At 36.6% G+C, this 14,989-nt stretch overlaps 1 protein-coding gene across 2 annotated transcripts in view; it reads right to left on the bottom strand.

Annotated features, from left to right (window-relative positions):
* ATF7IP (activating transcription factor 7 interacting protein) overlaps positions 1-14,581 on the bottom strand; it is a 131,130-nt gene extending 116,549 nt beyond the window's left edge. For both annotated transcript variants that reach the window (XM_023226138.1, XM_023226141.1), the window contains exon 1: positions 14,386-14,581. The gene's annotated coding sequence lies outside the window, so the exon portion shown is untranslated. The remainder of the gene's footprint in view (positions 1-14,385) is intronic.
* Between the last annotated feature and the right edge of the window lie 408 nt (positions 14,582-14,989).

The raw sequence follows: 14,989 nt of genomic DNA, 5'->3' as shown, positions 1-14,989 counted from the left end.
GACGACTGAGTGAGACTTGGTCTCAAAAATAAATAAACAAATAAGCAGGACCAGCTGTAACTAACGTAGCAATCCCTAAAACACAATATTCCAAGCTGCAGTGGTAACAAGTTAAGAACCAATCCAATTTACCTGGCAGAAACCTGAAAAATCATAGGAAGTAGAAGAACTAAGCACCTTTGAAAATCAGAGTGAAGGGACCAGAAAGAAGGATAAAACGGCCAAAATCGTGACTGCTGTTTAAGAAGCAGAAAGATATCTTAGATGCCTTTACCAAACACATTTAACAGTGACTATCTGCTCCTCCCAACCCTAACAAAAGTCTGAAGACAACATCTGCAGTTAAAAATGAGAGTACCTGGCCAGGCACGGTGGCTCATGCCTGTAATCCCAGCACTTTGGGAGGCCAAGGCAGGTGGATCAACTGAAGTCAGGAGTTCAAGACCAGGCTGGCCAACATGGCAAAACCCCATCTCTACTAAAAATACAAAAATTAGCCAGGCGTGGTGGCACACACCTGTCATCCCAGCTACTCGGGAGGCTGAGACAGGAGAATCCCTTGGTCTAGGAGGCAGAGATTGCAGTGAGCCAAGATCGTGCCAGTGCACTCCGGCCTGAGCTTGAATGAGATTCTGTCTAGGAAAAAAAAAAACTGAGAGTACTATATCAAAAAGAGAAGGACTAAGTCCTGATTGCAGAGATCCCTACTCCTCTTCATGAATCTCCCAGAGTGCTGGCAATCAGAGCCTATTTCTCTATTTACAAAAATGGAAGACTATTCTCTGGGGGTGTCTGACCAGCACAAGACGTAAGACCTAAGGTCTCTGGAGAACTCTCCCAAAATGGCTCACCCAGATCAGCCTAAAGGGAAGTTTAAAACTGTCTAATTTAGATAAGGCAATCAACTTTTTAATCTTCCACATCACATTATGCAGTTAGCTAAGGAAGGCAATTGAGAAAAGTTTCCAACATGAGAGAAACCAAAGGAAAACGAAAACAAAAAAAATACATGAAGCAATAGACTATGCAGGAATAAGAAAACTTCCAAAAAAATTAATATAACAGACAAGATGTTACATTCTTGAGTGAAGAATAGAATGCTACAGATAAGGAATGAAAATTAAGAACATGATAGAAAAAAATGAAAAACTCAATAGAAGGACTGGATAATAAAGCTGAAGAAACCAACCTTAGCAAAAAGGCAAAATTGTAAATCAGAAGAAAAGATACAATTGGAGTATCCATTAAAAAATTCAAATTGGAATGACACACACACACACACACACACACACACAAAGACATCACCAATGAAATCATTTAGAAAACTTTCCAGAGTTGAAGGGCAAGAATTTCCAGACCAAAAGAGCCCAAAGTATGCCAGCAGACCATAATAAATAGATCCACACAAGGGCACCTTCCATTGAAATGCCGTAAGACTAAAGACTAATAATCAATTCTATAAGCTTCCACTGAGAGGAGAAATCAGAAATCAGAATGGCTTCAGATTTCTCACTGGTGATAATAGTAGGAAGAAAATAATGCAGCAGTGTCTTTAAAATTCTGAAGGAAAAGAATTTCAACCTAGAATTCTATACCCAGCCAAACTATCAATCAAGCATGAAAATATAGAATGACATTTTTCAAACATGCATTGTCTTTAAAACCTATATCTCCCATGCACCCTTTCTCAAAAAGCTACTGGAGAATGTGTAGCTTTCTACCAGCAGGGAAAATTCTAAGAATTCTCCTGCCAAGGACAGAATAAGTCGATAAAAAGACATAGCATTTGGAAAACAAGGGTCCTAGAAGACAGGTAAGGAAATCTTCACTAATGGTTGTATTAGTCCATTCTTGTATTGCTATAAAGAAATACTTGAAAATGGGTAACTTATTAAGAAATGAAGTTTAATTGGCTCACAGTTTTGCTGGCTGTATAGTAAGTACAGTGGTATCTGCTTGGGTTCTCGGGGTGAGGGCTCAGGAAATTTACAAACATGATGGAAGGCAAAGGGGGAGCATGCACATTACATGGCAGAAGCAAGAACAAGAGAAAGAAAAGAGGTGCTACACACTATTTAAATGACCTGATCTCACAAGAACTCAGTCACTATTGCAGAGGACAGTACCAAGGGGGATGGTGCTAAACGATTCATGAAAAATCCACCCCATGACCCAATTATCTCCCACCAAGCCCCACCTCCAACATAGAGGATTACGATTTAACATTAGATTTGGGTGGGGATACGGATCCAAACTGTATCAATGGTGAATAAAATTATACAGATGACAGTTATATACAAGATAAAGTGAGCAACTAGGCCACACAGGAGCAGTGACACTCAAGAACTAAACATGAGTCAAGATTTTTGCTGCCACTGTACCTGAGGAAATGTGTCTTATAAATTAAGTCTTTTAAATAAACATCAAAAGATTATTAGTAACTGTACCAAATCGTCTTAACTATTACTATTTACATGGAAGAGACTCATAGATGCAGCCATCCTGGTATAAAGCTGACATCATGAATCAACAACTGTCATAACTGTATCAAGGGAATGGGTCATGATTTTCACGGTTATGTTGTACAGACCAGTCAATTCTGTGTAAGTAGGTTGCTTAACACAAGATCAAAAAAACAAGAATTACCTAAGACTAAATGAATGATTTAATTGTGGTTACTATTTTATTTTAAATGGTCATAAGAGAAGAATACTTTCTTCTCAATCTATCTCTAACCTCCAACTTAAGGTGTACTTTATAGAAATAGTAATATCTTTCTCCCTCAGAGATCAGGGGGAAAAATATCCTGTGAAAGGTTTTAACATAGGTTATAAGCTAAAGCAGCCACCAAAAACATTTTATGAATGATTCTGTAGAAAAATATTGAATATAGGGCCGGGTATGGAGGCTCACACCCGTAATCCCAGCACTTTGGGAGGCCGAGGTAGGCAGATCACCTGAGGTCGAGCTGGAGACCGGCCTGGCCAACATGGCGAAACTCTGTCTCTACTAAAAATACAAAAATTAGCTGGATGTGGTGGCATGTGCCTTTAATCCCAGCCACTCGGGAGGCTGATGTAGGAGAATCGCTTGAACCCTGAAGGCGGATGTTGCGATGAGCCAAGTTCGTGCCACCACACTCCAGCGTGGGCGACACAGCAAGATTCCATTTCAAAAAAAAGAAAATGAAAAATACAGAATATGTTGTTCAGCCTTGTCCAGAGACTGCTTAGAACAATTACTAAATATTGTATGAAGTATCATAACTCAATCTTTTTACTTTTTATGCCTCAGTTTACAGTTTCAATAAGAATCTGTTCTCCTTCCTACCAGTATAAAATTGGGTAAGTCAGACCAGGCACGGTGGCTTATGCCTGTAATCCCAGCACTTTGGGAGGCTGAGGCAGGTGGATCACCTGAGGTGATCCTCTTGAGGTCAGGAGTTCGAGACCAGCCTGACCAACATGGTGAAACCCCATCTCTACTAAAAATAGAAAAATAAGCTTGGTGTGGTGGTGGGCGCCTGTAATCCCAGCTACTCGGGAGGCTGAAGCAGAATCACTTGAACCCAGGAGGCAGAGATTGGAGTGAGCCGAGATTGCGCCATTGCACTCCAATGTGGGTGACAGAGCAAGACTCTGTCTCAAAAAAAAAAAAAAAATTGGATAAATCAAATTTGTAACCATAGCCACACTGGAAATGTGAAATTTAAAAATGAATTTCAGGCTGGGCTCAGTGGCTCACGTCTATAAGCAGAGCACTTTGGGAGGCCGAAGCGGGCAGATCACTTGAGGTCAGGAGTTCGAGACTAGCCTGGCCAACATGATGAAACTCCATCTTTACTAAAAATACACAAATTAGCAGGGCGTGATGGTGCATGCCTGTAATCCCAGCTACTCGGGAGGCTGAAGCACAAGAATTGCCTGAGTCTGGGAGGTAGAGGTTGCAGTGAGACAAGATCATGACACTGTATTCCAGCCTGGGCAACAGAGCAAGACACTGTCTCAAAAAAACAAACAAATAAATAAATAAACACAAATTTCCTTTAATTAGGTATGACAGGGAACAAAAATTGCATCTTTTTTTCTTTTTTTTTAGATGGAGTCTTATTCTGTTGCCCAGGCTGGAGTGCAGGGGCGCAATCTTGGCTCACTACAAACTCTGCCTTCCAGATTCAAATGATTCTCCTGCCTCAGCCTCTCAAGGACTGCATCTTAAATACAGAAATCATGCCTACTAAATCTTCACAAGAAATCAATTTAGTATCTCTTCTATAGCTTATAGATTCCAAGCTTTGAAGGGAATAAAGAATAGTATTTCCCAAAAAACCTGGAACACTGACAAATGTGGGAATCTCAGAAAACTGCAAGATACCCTACAATTATAGGTACTGTAGATGAAAGCTCATTGAGGTAAGTCAGATGACTCGGTTCCTGATAGTGGAGACAAGCTAATAAATAAGTCAATTGTAGCACTTCACAAAACATTCATACAGAGGTTAACTCTTCATATCAAATGGACATAGTTTTGTTAAGCACACAATAGGGATGTCTTACTGTATTATAGGTCAACACCTCAATACACATATGTGAATCAGAAAATCATTTAACAAACTTTATGGCCAAATCTGTGCCTTAAGAGGCTGCAGCTTGATTTCAAGGAAGGGCTATGGATGAAAAATGATACTTGGTATCAATTTTGAGTGAACATGTCCAGCAGATTTTTTTAAAGGAGAGCAAGGAGTAATTCTATGTGGATTTAGTGCCCAAAATGTCTTCATCCCTAACTTTGCCAATGATGAACACTGCCAAACCTTGCAGATCTGACAATTAATGTGAGAAAATCGCTGCTTTTTCACCAGGAAGATGTTTACTGTAAATTTAGTGAATTTAGTAATCTTGTGGGTTTTCTTCCTTTAAATATCCATTTGTTTTTTAATGAGTCAGTCCTAAAACTGGTCTCCATCACAAACCTTTACAAGTAAACTACTTTCCTAAATGCTTATTTACCTTACTAGTGAGTGGTATTATGAAGCCCACCTTTTCAAGTTACTTTTTAAATGCATTTAAATTCTAGCTCCAGAAATCAAGAATATTACTTTCTATAAATCTCCCTGCATTGCAAGGCTCCCCGCACATAGTTGCTTCTTAATAAATATTCATGAATGACTAATTGATTCACCAATTGATTAAAACTAGAGATATGTGTGAGGCACAGATGCTAAGCATTTTACATATCTAATCATATTTAACCCTCACAACGCTACCCTGTAGGAGGTAACCCCACATTTTAAAGATAAAGAACACTGAGAGGAGACACTAAGGTCCCAATACAAAACTACTGTTCTTTCCACTTCACTGTATAACTAACTGATATTAGGAAAATTCTTTGTCTTTTCTTTTGTTTTTCTTTTCTTTCTTCATTTATTTATTTACTTTTATCTTTCAACGTTTAAATCATTTAAAGTAGGTTTGGTGGGAAGAGGATTATACAAACCTAAAATACAAAATAATATCATTCCATCTTTTCCTCAAACCCTTATTAATTTATATATGCAGGCTCTTCACAGTCATATTTTAGAAACTTTTTACTAATAAGCAAGCAAAGGTGCTTGTTTTCTTAGTTTTCTTCTGGTTCTTAATGAATGACATTGAAGATTTTTTTTTCCTAAAACTGATTATTTATAATTTTTCATACATAAAGTGCCTGTCAAATCTTCCCATATGCCAATTTATCATGTGGGTATTTGCCATTTGAGTAAATTACATGTCTGATTTTTTAAAAAGTTCTGACATCTGTGAATAATGAGTTAAATAAAAGAAAATAATTAGAATATCTCATTCCCTTTTTTTCACCTCCACCTAAAATGTAGGAATTTTATTCTTTTGATAAGCAAGTATTTATTGAATATTAAGGGAGGCATGGTAGAAAGCAATCTTATACTTTTAATAATGGTCTTATCATACCTTAGAATTTGTCTTAAAAAATTGTCAGATATATCAATAAGATATGATTCCTAATCCCAGGAAGCTTATAAAGTACTACACAAATAACTATAAACACAAAAGTAGAAAGGAATAAATGCCTTTAAATATATATATAAAGTAAAGCAAAGAGAAATTAGAGAATTTCCAGCTGAGAGTAACAACATGCTTTATTAGGCATATTATGTGGGTGCCATGGCAACTACGACTTTTATTCACAAAAACCAAGGATATGTATCACAGAGTTATTAAGAGTTCTCCTAACATACTACCTTTCTTTCTGGCCTCTGAGATTTTGAACATACTATTTATTCCCTTTACTAGTATTATCTGTCTAATTCATCGTTTAAAATACAACTCTCGTAAAATCTCCTTGATACCCTTCCAACACTCTCACCACTTTCTGTACCCTATAAAAATATCTATTGTTTTACTTGTCATATTCCATAGAAAGCTACTTTTAACTACTTATTAATCAGTTAAGTTTTGCCTATATGCAGAGAATTTACAACCACGATCTTTTTACCAGTGTATATTACAATGCCCTTAGAAGTCACATTTTTGGTCAGGCACAGTGGCTCACACCTGTAATCCCAACATTTTGGGAGGCCAAGAGGGGAGGATTGCTTGAGCCCAGGGGTTCAAGACCAGACGGAGCAACATGGCAAGACCCCCATCTCCACAAAAAAAAAAATTATAAAATTAGCTGGGCATGGTGGCATGTGCCTGTAGTCCAAGCTACCTAGGAGGCTGGGTCAGGAGGATCCCTTGAGCCCAGGAGGTCAAGGTTACAGTGAGCCATGATCACACCACTGCGCTCCAGCCTGGCTGACAGAGTGAGACCCTAGTCTCAATTAAAATAAAAAAAAAAGTCACATTTTCCATCACAGAAAAGGTATATTTTATACATAGAGTTATAAACAGAGAAAAAATAATCTGGATAAAATAATGCAAACATAAACTATTCAAACATTTGTCACTCAATTCATCTACAGTCCTTTTGAATTAAGCAAGTTAACCTGTAAAGTTCAAAAATACTACACTGAGTTTTAAAAATTAGGAATTCCAAATCTTGCAAAACTAATCATAATGTTTTATGTTAGCAAGCAGAGAGGAGAAGTGTTTAATGTTTTCAGTAGCAAGCAGAGAGGAGAAGAATTCTATCAAATATAAATATTTATAATAACTGGGACCCCAGTCACAAATCATGAACACAAAACCCTCAAAATATCATTTCAATGGAAGATATACAGAGTTACACTATAACTGAACCTAAATCTTAAAACAGAGAAATAGTTTTCAGTATCAAATTACGAAGTACTTTGAAACCACTTCTCCCAATTCCTTATATAGCAGAAAATGCTATTCATTAATATCCATTTCTCTTTTATAACATTCTCTAGTTTTAGCTAAGTATATGATTATCCAGCTAGATATATTTCCCAGACTTCCTTTCCCAGCTAAATATGTCCCAATGACTAAATGATCACACATAAACCATGAATCAAAGTGCTATGTGCCACTTCCATATCATGCTCTCAAAAGAAAGAGTATGCACTCCCATTGTTTTTTCTTCCTTGCCTCTAGCTAGTAGAACTAGAGAGTAATCATGTTTCAGCTAGTGATGGAAGCCATATGTTACAGCAAAATCACTTATCAACTCTAAACAGTCTTACTTTGCATGGTTACGTGAGAAAAAAACACGTATCATCTTTAAACAACAGAAATGGAGTCTCCTATACTGTGGCAGCTTAGTTTTCACTCTAATCGAATTCACTTCAGACATTTACCACCTAAAAGGAAATAAAAGAGTTCAAAAGTGGTCCCTCTTTTCCCTTACATGCTTTTTCCTATTTCTTTCTTTTCCTATGACATTCTATCTAATAAGAGTAACAGGGCAGATATACATCTAAGGCTCCAAAGCCTTAGCAGGGAATGAGTTGCAGCAGTCAAGTCATTCTTTACTGTTCCATCAAACTCTCCTGGTCCTCAAAACAGCAGATTCCCTTTCCATCTTTTAGCTTTATCCTTCTACAAAATGGTGGGCATTATCATTGAGAATTACTGAACCAAAGTTCCTTTTACAGTTTTGACAGTTCTGGGGATAACTATTCTAACATACAAATCGAATTTCTTATTAGAATGTTAAAGTGCCAGGAGTGACGGACACATAATTTCTAGGTACCAAACCAGATAATATTTCCCCCAAGTAGCATAGAGCTATACAAACAACAAAGATAGGGAGAACGGATCATATATAGTAAGACATTATGGCATTACTACCTCACATCACCATCATACAAAGGGGTCCTCTCTCCTAAACACAGCTAGTTACTACCAGTTATTGGATATAAAAGAACACAAAATGTTTCTTATGGAAATGGAAAACTACAGACATGAATAAGTGCATATTTCTGATGGTTTAATAAGTCATCTTCATTTCCCAGATTCTCATATTCATATAGGTCAACTATAAAGAATCTCAGGAAGGTAATAACAGTTCCCTTAGGCCTCTGGCATTTTTTTGAAAAGTGGCTAAGGTACCTGAGTCATCCTCTTAAAGATTCTAAAATCCAAATGATCGAAACTTAAAATTGAAAACATTCACACCATATAAACAAGCACTAGCAGCCCTGATCTACTCATTCTTAACTGAAAATGTTCCCCAGCACTCACTCTCTGTCTCCAGTACAAAATGGTTTCCACCACACAAGCTGAAATCGTCGATAAAAAATTTAGTTTTGTTTTCAACAAATTAAAATGCCTGGAGAAGTCCCTGATTTACTCCGTGGATGGCAGGACAATCTGAGAAAGAACATGGTAAACCAACGTTTAAATAGTCTTGGCCTCTCTAATAAAATATAAGGTCAAACATGCAAGAATTTTAAAAGAGAGTTCCACTAAAGGAAATATCTTAATATTTTATATCTAGTTTCTAGATTTATTTTCATAAAGCCAACAATATTTTATCATTAGAGTTCTATATTTCCTTGATTTCTTCTTTTCATGCCTCCACTAATTTACAAGTTTAGTTCAATAAAAATGATATTTTGGCAATAAACTGACTCCTGAATCAATCATTTAAGATAAAAAGTAGAATTACAGCTGAAATACATCCTTATTAATGGAGATAATCTTTTTCAATGCAATCAGCATAAAAAAGAGATTTAATAGAGAATAAACTTATTCTAATAATTAGGGAAACATCCTTATGAGAAAATATAATAATTTAATGATACCAAGGAAATTAAAATAAAAATTTTTTATCTTTATTATGAGATTAAGGTCCACCCTGGCCAGAAAAGGAATAAGGTACCTTTTCAAATTGTCTTTAACAAAAAAAGGATTTTGATTTCAAATACTGTACGATACTTTACTTGCGACTTATTTTTACCATGTCTAACTTCATACTGACACTACTTTTATGTCATCATGTCCTAAGGCAGATTAAAAACAGAAATATAATCTTATATCGTCTCCTAAATCATCCCTACTAAAATTATAGCTGCACCAAGAAAACATCTTCCTGAAAAGTCACAGATACCACAAATTCTCCCAGAGTTCCTAGCAAATAGTACATTTTGGTAGTCTACAGGGTGTAATACTCATGAATTAAAAACAAACAAAAAAAATAGTATAAGGTTATAAATTCACCCAATGTAAATTTAATGGAATTGTAACCAAAACCATTAGCTAGCTTTTTCTTTTCTTAATTAACCAAATGAACCTAAAGTTCATCTGCAAAAACAGCCAAAATTAGCTAAAAAAATTGTAAAATAGACTTGTGAGTGGGTACTGCATTTTATATAGGATATAGCAATACAAACACATATTTAAATTGTGTACAGTCCTACAGCAAATAAAACAATGCAATAATGCTCTAGGAATAAGGCCCAGATACAGTCATTGTCAATCTCTGTTTTAACTATGTATTATATATTCTTTTGAGGAGCTAATGAAAGCTGTCACTTTTTCCCCAGAAAAATGCACAGACGAGGCCAGGAGCAGTGGCTCACACCTGTAATCCCAGCACTTTGGTAGGCCGAGGAAGGCAGATCACCTGAGGTAGGCAGTTCGAGCCAGCCTGACCAACATGGAGAAACCCCGTCTCTACCAAAAATACAAAATTAGCTGGGCGTAGTGGCACAGGCCTGTAATTCCAGCTACTCGGGAGGCTGAGGCAGAAGAATCATTTGAACCTGGGAGGCAGAGGTTGCGATGAGCTGAGATCGTGCCATTACACTCCAGCCTAGGCAACAAGGGTGAAACTCCATCTCGGCGGGGGGAAAAAAATGCACATACGCAGACTCACATAAAATGGTGTATTATCAAATATCAAGGGATTGGTAGAACCCCTGGAGGCTAATGGACCCCAGGTTAAATATTCCTAGTATATGAATCAGAATTGTTTGCTCAAATCTGGCTCATAAGTTAGCAACCAAACCAATAAGAAATGGATCAAGTCTATGGAAACTAGCTATCTGGAAAAAATGGAAATTAGTAATTTATCTTCACACACAATATGTCAAAATACAGACATGTCCACATAGATGTAAGAGTATTTTTTAAGTTTATTAAAACTTCCAGAAAAAGTTCTAGTAAAAAAATTAACAAAACACACGAACAAGGCTGTGCACCGTGGTTCACACCTCTAATTCTGGCACTGTGGGAGGCCGAGGCAGACGGATCACCTCAGGTCAGCAGTTCAAGACCAGCCTGGCCAACATGGGAAACCCTGTCTCTACTAAAAGCAGGGCGTGGTGATGCACCCCTGTAATCCCAGCTACTTGGGAGGCTGAGGCAGGAGAATCGCTGGAACCCAGAAGGTGGAGCGTTACAGTGAGCCAAAATCACACCACTGCACTCCAGCCTGTGAGACACAGCTAGACTCCTCCTCAAAAAACAGTAATAATAAAATAAAATACAATATAAATATATAATTCACCTCACAACAGGTAATATTTTCTAGGCAGACAAGTGCTGTTGAAATCACAAAGGAAAAAGGCAGTGTAGGCTGGACATGGTGGCTCATGCTTGTAATCTTAGCACTTTGGGAGGCTGAGGTGGGAAACTCTCTCGATCCCTGGAGTTCAACACCAGCCTGGGCAACATAATGAGACTTTGTTTATAAAAAAAATAAAATAAAATAAAAAAATTAGCAGGGTGTGATAGCCTTCACGAGTAGTCTCAGTTACTCCAGAGGTAGGAGAATTGCTTGAGCCTGGGAGGTCGAGGCTGCAGTGGGCAGAGATCACTGCCACTGCACTTTAGCATGCACAGCAGAGCAAGATCCTATCTCAAAAAAAAAAAAAAAAAAAAAAGCAGTATATTTTACAACATAAAAATGCAAAACTTCTTAACATATAAAATCATAAACCATTTAAAAGGTAATTTTAAAATTACTGTGACAAATATTAAAAGCTAAGGACCCCAAAGCCATAGTAAGTAGCTGTTACTAACAAATAAGAAAAACAGTAACACTCACCATAGAAAAATACACAAAAAGCCAAACACCTAACTCACAGAAAATGAAAAAAAAATGCACACATAAAACAACAACAAATTCAACTTCATTAGTTATCAAAAATTAATGAGCTACTATTTTTCACCCATAAGATGGTGGTATTGAATATGATAAAAAATGCTTTCCAAAAAAAAGTTTTTATCAATTTTGCTAATTACTTTAAAAGTCCTTTGAAAGTAATTTCAAAGAAATACTCTGAGGTATAGTACAAGAATGTTCACTGTAGCATTATTTTTAATAGAGAAATGAGCAACAAGCACAACAGGAAACAAAAAATAAAAGGTTTAATAAGTCACAGTACATTCTTCTTAAAGATAATATATAACCATTTAAAAACGTGTTTAAAAAGAATATTTGATCATGTGGGATATTATAATAGAGTATCATGTAACCATGAAACATATTTTAGAAGAACAATGAAATGGGAAGACACTCATAACATTAAAAGAGTAGAAATGAAAGTATGGTACCAATGAAAAACTAATTAATAAATAAACATTTATAGATTGCTCAACCATGGAAAAGTGAAGTCACAAATCACCAATACCTTTAGAGTGGTTATTTCTAAGCATTGTTAATTTTCAACATTTTTCAAATGTTCTACAATGTGTAAGTTTAAAAATATTTAAATACATTTATCACATATGCAAATCCTAATTTAAAGCAAAAATAGTTCTAATTATTTAATAATTAAAATCTGTCTTTTCTAAACTACATACAAAATCTTAAATTTACAAAACCACAAAGATTTCAAATAACCTCAGTAACCTGGTATTCATTCCTGGAATAACCTAGTCTTAATAGTTATATATGTTGGATATGTGTCAAAATTTTGTGGCATCATAACCACCAAACTAAAATTTTAAAATACACTTGTTATCAACAAAGTACTAATAAACAAATAGTTGGTGTTCAGGCATATATGGTTATATCTGCCTTGTAAGAAACATGATATCAAAATTGTCCCATCAAGAAATGTTCTTCATATTCAAGTATTTTCAAATACCTCTTACTACCTTCAATATTAACCTAAGAAGCAATCATCTGTATATTCAAATGAAAACATATGCTTAAATATATACACCAAAGTATTTCATTTTTCTGGAAATGTAAGGTGTACCATGCCCTAAGATCCAAGTGCTTTTGTTAACCTAAACATTTATGTGTATTTTCTACTCTAAAATGCCTGAAATAGCATGTGGTAGAAAGGGGCTGCTAGGTAATCACCCCAGAAACATAAAAGGGAGAAAATTACACAACTGCCCTTTAAATATACTTTGTGTGTAGAGGACCTTAGAGATTTGACATTAGGTCAAATATTCTGTTGAAGAAAAAAAGAAGAATCTTTCCTAACTCCATTCTATCTCATATGTGACGTCATTTTAAAATCCACCAACCAAAAGTATTACTTTCAATTACATCTAGTTAATATTTACTAATGGTATTTGTTTTAGGCAACAAAAATTTCCCTAAATTAACAGAGATTATAAAGCAAAAGGCACGTCTTCATTTGACAGTAGACTGATTCAAACTTAAAGAGTTATAACCAACCAAGAAACCAGTTGTTGTATATATGAGCCATAGATGAAGTCTACGGAAAACATTTGCAATTTTTTTGCCTAGTAAGAAAGAATTTGCACAACGGGAGAATTATAACAAATCTTATATAACTTCCCCCAGATGTGTTACATAAGATTTAACTATACTTGACACTACCATTTTAAACTAATCAGTAGCATATTTATAATTATCTTCCCTAAAAAAACTATTAATAAAACCAGGAACACACTTACAATTAAAAAACCACACACAGCTGCATCTAACACACATGTATACAGTATAGTGTTTAAAAGAAAAAAACAAATTTTTTTTTTTATTAATGGTCCACTTTCCTCAAAGAGGCCTCAGGGTAATGGATGTTCTTTCTAGAATTCTTCATCAGAAATATTTACCAAATAAATGTTATAGCTTACATATCATAGCAAACAAAAATGCTAAGAAAATGAGTCAATTTAAAAAGCAACAATTATCTAGCTGAAGCAGTAATGAACAAGTCACCTAAAGAACTTAAAACATGTAAAATTCAAATGCCCAGAAACATACAAACTGATCAAAATTAAAACTTCATTTACTTAGGATCAAATATTTAAAACCAAAATAATCCTCAGATTGGGATTTCATTTTCGATCACACTGTAATTTCTTCCACTATTCCCTTTCCCCCAATATTCCCAAAACTAAAGTTGTTTCTGTTTTGTAAACATTCCACACATCCATGACACAACAGGTAAAAATAGGGTTAAAAATGTATTTGCAAATATGCAGTCCAAATAAATGCACTTCCCGTGAGAACACCACTAGGTGCTGATCTTTACCACCCTAAATATAAACCTCAATCCAGCAATACTTTAAAACTGAAATTATAATCAAGAACCACAAATGACAATCAGTTTCACAGAAAATTAAGTCCACAGCTTCTCAAAAAATCGAAAAAACAGAGAAGAGCTTGAGGTCCGCCCAAGAGTACAACATTAGAGAAATGTTTTTCTTGAAAAATGTGAGGTTTTAAGGGTAACACAAAGAAACCCCTCAAGAACGAGGAAAATTAAATCTAGAACCCAAATGGCGTCCAACAAGAACATTAGATCTTGAAAATGAATATTGCGCTTGCGCAGCCACCGCCCCGCCAGCTGCACAACTGCAGCTAGAGCCCGACCCCGCAAGATCACGTGCTCCCATGCAGCGCCGCCCGCAGCTCCGCAACCGCGCAGGCGCAAACACAACTCCCGCAGCCGCCATAATGCGGTCTTGACTCTTCAGAAATACAATAGTAATTTAAGAAAATGTGGTTTTAACAGCCCCTGGGATTCACATATACCTTTTGGGGCGGAAGCTGAGGGAGGGGGAACCAAGGTCCTTCCTACAGAGCCGTCCCGCGCAGCGGTCCCCGACGTTGCTGCCTCAGCTTTTCGCGCGCTTCAGTCGCCGCGCCGCCGCTGCCACCGCCGCCGCCTCCGCAGATTCAAAAACAAACCCGCTTCTCCCTTGCACGCGCCGGGGCCGTTATGCAAATTATTATGGGCGGGGCTCCGGGCTCGCGATATGTACCCCGCCCACTGTGCTATCAGCCAATAAGCTCAAGGACTAGCCATTCCCCATGCAAATTTTGGTTTTTTATTTGAATGAGGGAAATTGGCCCCGCCTCCTGCGTGGAAAAGAGAAGGAAGCCCGAAGTGGTGGCGCTGCGTCTCTCAGTTGCAGTGTGAGGTGTGTTTTTTGAGTGGAGCTTCTTCAATCAATAAGTAGCACTTTGTGAGCGCCCTCTATGAGGCTTAGAAAAGAAAGAAGGAAGGAGGTAGGTGAGAGTTGAAGAGCAGAGGGAAAATTTTTCAAAAAAGCCAGGAGTATGTTGATGTATTCATCATTTATGTTTTAAGTGTACTTTGAACTGTATTAATAATGATGGAATGAAAAAAACATTT

Source organism: Piliocolobus tephrosceles, chromosome 10 (assembly GCF_002776525.5).
Source record: "Piliocolobus tephrosceles isolate RC106 chromosome 10, ASM277652v3, whole genome shotgun sequence".
In the NCBI taxonomy this organism is placed as follows: Eukaryota; Metazoa; Chordata; class Mammalia; order Primates; family Cercopithecidae; genus Piliocolobus; species Piliocolobus tephrosceles.
Note: the sequence above shows the minus strand (reverse complement) of the source record. Positions and strands in the feature narration are given on the sequence as shown.